At 42.0% G+C, this 5,015-nt stretch overlaps 1 long non-coding RNA gene across 1 annotated transcript; it reads right to left on the bottom strand.

The window, feature by feature from the left end:
* Nucleotides 1-2,881: 2,881 nt before the first annotated feature.
* Nucleotides 2,882-4,662, bottom strand: LOC103638520 (uncharacterized). Its single transcript, XR_558850.2, has 3 exons — nt 4,491-4,662; nt 4,326-4,396; nt 2,882-4,135 (listed from the first exon to the last, which is right to left on the bottom strand). It is a non-coding gene; the product is annotated as an uncharacterized lncRNA (long non-coding RNA).
* Between the last annotated feature and the right edge of the window lie 353 nt (nt 4,663-5,015).

Consider the following 5,015-nt stretch of genomic DNA (forward strand, 5'->3'; position numbering starts at 1 on the left):
AACTGAATTGTTGAATAAATAAGCCAAGTTTGTTTGGGGTCAGAAGTGTGAAGATGCCTTCCATGCATTGAGGCAACATTTGACCACAGCACCGATGTTAGCGCAACCCGACAACAGCAAGCCATTTGATGTGTATTGTGATGCCTCTGGCACTAGACTAGGTTGTGTCTTGATGCAAGACAACCGAGTCATTGCTTATGCATCGAGAGCACTCAGGTCTCATGAGCAAAATTATCCCACTCATGACTTGGAGTTGGCAGCCGTGGTTCATGCTTTGAGAATGTGGAGACACTATTTGATGGGAACCCACTGCAACATCTTCACTGATCATAAGAGCCTCAAGTATATCTTTACTCAGGCTGATCTCAACATGAGCCAGAGAAGATGGCTAGAGCTGATCAAGGACTATGACCTAGAGGTACATTATCATCTAGGAAAAGCCAATGTGGTAGCAGATGCCTTGAGTCGGAAATTGCAATGCAACTGTGTTGTGATGGATTCTCGCATTAACACCTTGTTTGATTAGTTGAGCAAAATGAAGATCGAAGTGATTCCTTCTGGTGCTTTGTCTCACATTTCCGTTGAGCCAGCTTTGCAAGACCAGATCATCATGGCCCAGCTCAGTGACAAGGGAGTGCAAATTATCAAGGAGAACCTCCATCAGAAGACCGAGAAGTATAAATGTTTCCACCAAGATGGAAAGGGTATATTGTGGTTCGAAAGCAGATTGGTGGTTCCTAAGAATAAGGATCTCAAGAAGAAAATCTTGGATGAGGCCCATCTCTCCAAATTCTCCATGCATCCAGGGAGCACCAAAATGTACCATGATCTGAAACCCTTGTATTGGTGGACTAGAATGAAGAGGGAGATAGCCCAATATGTATCAGAATGTGACACCTGTCAGAGGATAAAGGCAAGCCATTTGAAATCAGCTGGAGCTTTGCAACCCCTATCTATACCTTCATGGAAATGGGATGACATCAGCATGGATTTCATTGTGGGTCTGCCTAACACCTCTTGTCATCATGATTCGATTTGGGTTATTGTGGACCGACTGACGAAAGTGGCACATTTTCTCCCAGTGCACACCACCGATAAGGCTCAAAAGTATGCAGAGTTGTACATTGATCGAATCGTGTGTTTGCACGGATTGCCCCGGACCATTGTATCTGACCGAGGAGCCCCATTTGTTGCCAGATTTTGGGAACAACTGCAAGAGTATTTGGAAACCAAGCTAATCAGAAGTTCATCTTACCACCTGCAGACTGATGGTCAGACCGAGAGGGTAAATCAAATTCTTGAAGATATGCTGAGAGCTTGTGCGATCGATTATGGCAAAAATTGGGATAAGCACCTCTTCTTAGCAGAGTTTTCTTATAACAACAGTTATCAATCCAGCCTAAGGATGGCACCCTTCGAAGCTCTCTAGGGAAGAAGGTGTAGAACATCCCTCAATTGGTCTCAACCTAGAGAAAGAGAAGTTTTCGGACCTGACTTAGTGACTGATGCCGAAAGGAAGGTCAAACTAATCAGGAAGAATCTAGAAGCTGCTCAGGCCAAGCAGAAGAGCTACCATGATAAGAGGAGGAAGCCTCTCCAGTTCGAGGTGGGAGATTCCGTATATTTGAAGGTATCACCCACCAGGGGAGTGCAGAGATTTGGAATCAAAGGCAAGTTAGCCCCTCGTTACATTGGACCTTATGAGATCATAGAAGCATGTGGACCCGTGGCATACAAATTGAAGTTACCTCCAAAAATGTCTGCCATCCATAATGTATTCCATGTATCCCAACTGAAGAAGTGTGTTCGATTGCCGACCGAGATCATAACAGAACCAGAATTGGAGATAGAGCCAGATCTATCGTACCAAGAGTACCCTTCCAAGGTTCTGGATTGCAAAGAAAGATCAACTCGGGCTAAATTGATCAAGATGTATAAGGTCCAGTGGAGTAATCACTCAGAGGAAGAGGCTACTTGGGAGACCGAGGAATTCCTGCGTTCCAACTTCCTCGATTGCCTACCTAAGGAAATTGGTACGTAATCACGCCCAATCCCTCCTCCTGCCCTTTGAATCTAAATTTCAGAAAAATGATCTTAATATAAAAAGAGTTAGTTGTAAGACAAGAATTAAAAGGACTTCCTTCTGAAGTTGCAAAGAGAATGACATTCGAAGAGCAGTTGCCTTAATAAATAAAGCATCCACTTCAAGTAAGTCTCACCCTTCGCTTCACCCCGGGAGGACTCCGACCCGAATCTCGAGACGAGATTCCTTTAAGGGGGGAAGGTTGTGACACCCCAGTGTCACCTAGGGTTTCTTCCTTAAGCTAACTTAAACCATTATCACATGTGAACCAAATAGAGGCATGAACATCAAAAACTAATAGTCAAGGTTTAAAGTGAGTCTTTTTCATCTTAAGAAAATCTCCTAATCATATCATGAACCTCAAGGTAAGTAGAACTCTCAGACCCTAATTAACACAAAGTGAACCATTAAGCACATAAAAAGGAACTAGGTATGTGCCCGTGCGTTGCCACAGAAATTCAAAATTTATATAAAACATAGATACAAAACGATAAACTTCACTATGATATATAAAATCCGTGTGTCAAAATATCATCGTATCACTAATATTATATATACCCTCAAGGCTCTAGGGACAACAAAGTAAAAAAGAATCAATTGTGTGAACTCTTCATGTCATGGAGGCTTCACCGTTCAATGTCTTCCAGGACGAGGCCTTCTGTGCGGCGGCGATGCCCAGCCACAGCAGCAGGAGCGACGCGAGAGCGAAGCAGGCATGACCGCTCCTCATTGCCTCCGGCAGAGGGCTCAGCGCAAGCGGCCAGCTCCGGAAGCAGCGCGCTCTGGAGTCTGGACCGACAACCTGCATCTCACCTGCATGAAACATCCAAATGATATAATTCAGAAAGAACTTCATCAAAGCCAATGTTCTTGACCTTGGTTAATGTGTGGCAACTCACAGTCCAAGTCCACTAAACCCACATGATGCTAAACATAAAACAGAAGATGGTCAATTACTAACCTCAAAAAATAATGGTTCCCAGTTTATAGTATATAATACTATTGTAAGGGATCTAAACCTACACTGCACATACGAAAGGTTTTGGTTCTAGATCTCCATACTTGTGGTCATCATGTTCTGATAGCACAATTTTGTTCATGTGCTTGTCGTTTCTAGATGGTGACTTCCTACTTTTCTTAGTTCTAGAGTAAACATATTCCTCTATTCCCGTGTATATATGATCTATCATAATATGCAAATTTATGTCAACAGTTTAACACTAATATATATGGGTAAGGACTCCATCTGCTGACAGAAATTGAAACAGCCATGTGTGTCAAAGACTATTGATATCTCTTTTAACAATAAGAGCAATGCTAAAAGAAGAGATACATATCTGCCATCTAATCTGAGTAGGATACATCTTATCTTGGAGAAGTAACAAAAATCATGGGGCCACTCATGATTTATGGAGCATCAACGACTTTGGAAGCTGAAAGCTAGTTTAAAACAAAGTGGGTCAAGACAAAAAAGGTGCTATATGGCGATAGACATCATAGGCGCGCACGAGCATTTGGTACTCCGTACTCACTGTACAACCAATATCACTGCTTGTTTAGATCATAGATTAGAGGGCTATACACAACATTTGGTACTCGCTAAGCCTGCAGTAGAATGAAGAATTGACATGTATCATACCAATCCACTGCCAGTGTTGTTCTAAGTAATACAACGTCTATTTTCCAAAAATAAAAAAGAAAAGTGATCCAGCATCCTAGTGGGTATTAGTTCATGGCTCCAGGCCTACAATATCTTGTTTCCAATTTGGCAACAGAAAACTTTCCAAGCATCTGTTGATACTAAGTTAGTTTACGTTGTTGTCCTCTTATTTGCCATTAAATGTGGAGCTATGGGCAGGGAGCATTTAAAGATAATTTGAAAACGACCATTAGCAAGGTTAGATATTGGAATCATTGACTTAGGGGGACCTGAATGACACTGGCAGGAGATTATTATGGATCATGTGCCCACAGCCGGTGAACTCGATGCTGACATGTACACTCGCCATTTGTACCTCCGGGATGACCACGTCCTCTATGTAACCCCCACGGCTGGTGATCCATGTACAACAAGAAATGGAAAAGGAGAATCAGTTTTCTTCAGAGATCAAGATGTTTTTTGCTGCATTCAGAACTAAATCACTAAATAATACCAGCCTACCATCAAGAATGAATTCAAATATCTATGCTGTAAGAAAATAAATCATAAAAAGGTCCATTCAGCCTAGAAAAAAAATCATACCTAGAACTATGCCATCAGTGAGTGGAGCGTCCAACGAGGTCTCAATCGTCACATTGTGGACCTTTACATTACTAGAGAATACAAAGACACTATGCTTTAGTACAGATGTAGCTAATATTCACCAAACCACACCTTATGCACAGAGCTAAGTTAATTGTGTTGCACCTGCAGTACACCAGATGTATGCTCTAGGCTGGTGAATTTATGAACGTCAAGTTTGAGATCACAATATCTTCAGAATACAAGAACTCCAGAAGGTTGGGTCGGCTATGGTTCAGCTCATGGGAGTGCAACCAATGCCACCATACCAAGCTATGGCCATCAATAACTCCATTGTTCCCTGGAATAACTGGCAAGAGCCATCAAATTTTGACTGAAGAACCCCAGCAGAACTGGAAAACCCATATGCAAGATAGAAGAAATCACTTGCCGGTTACGACAACATCGGTTAAGTTGTACCCGCTCATCAAGCTTCGATGTCTAGGACCAGGAAGGTCTAGCCCTTGGCCATAAGATGTCAAAGGTTCGACGATCGACCATTGTGACGAGTCCTACATTGTGCAAGAAAACAAAGAAAATATACTTATGTTAGTGCCTTTAATAATTAAAAGTTCAGAAAATAGCCAACATCGGTTAAATTAGAAACTTGTATGTTAAATTCGCAACTCCATTTAATTGTATTTTCTGAAA

This window comes from Zea mays, chromosome 9 (genome assembly GCF_902167145.1).
Source record: "Zea mays cultivar B73 chromosome 9, Zm-B73-REFERENCE-NAM-5.0, whole genome shotgun sequence".
Taxonomy (NCBI): domain Eukaryota; kingdom Viridiplantae; phylum Streptophyta; class Magnoliopsida; order Poales; family Poaceae; genus Zea; species Zea mays.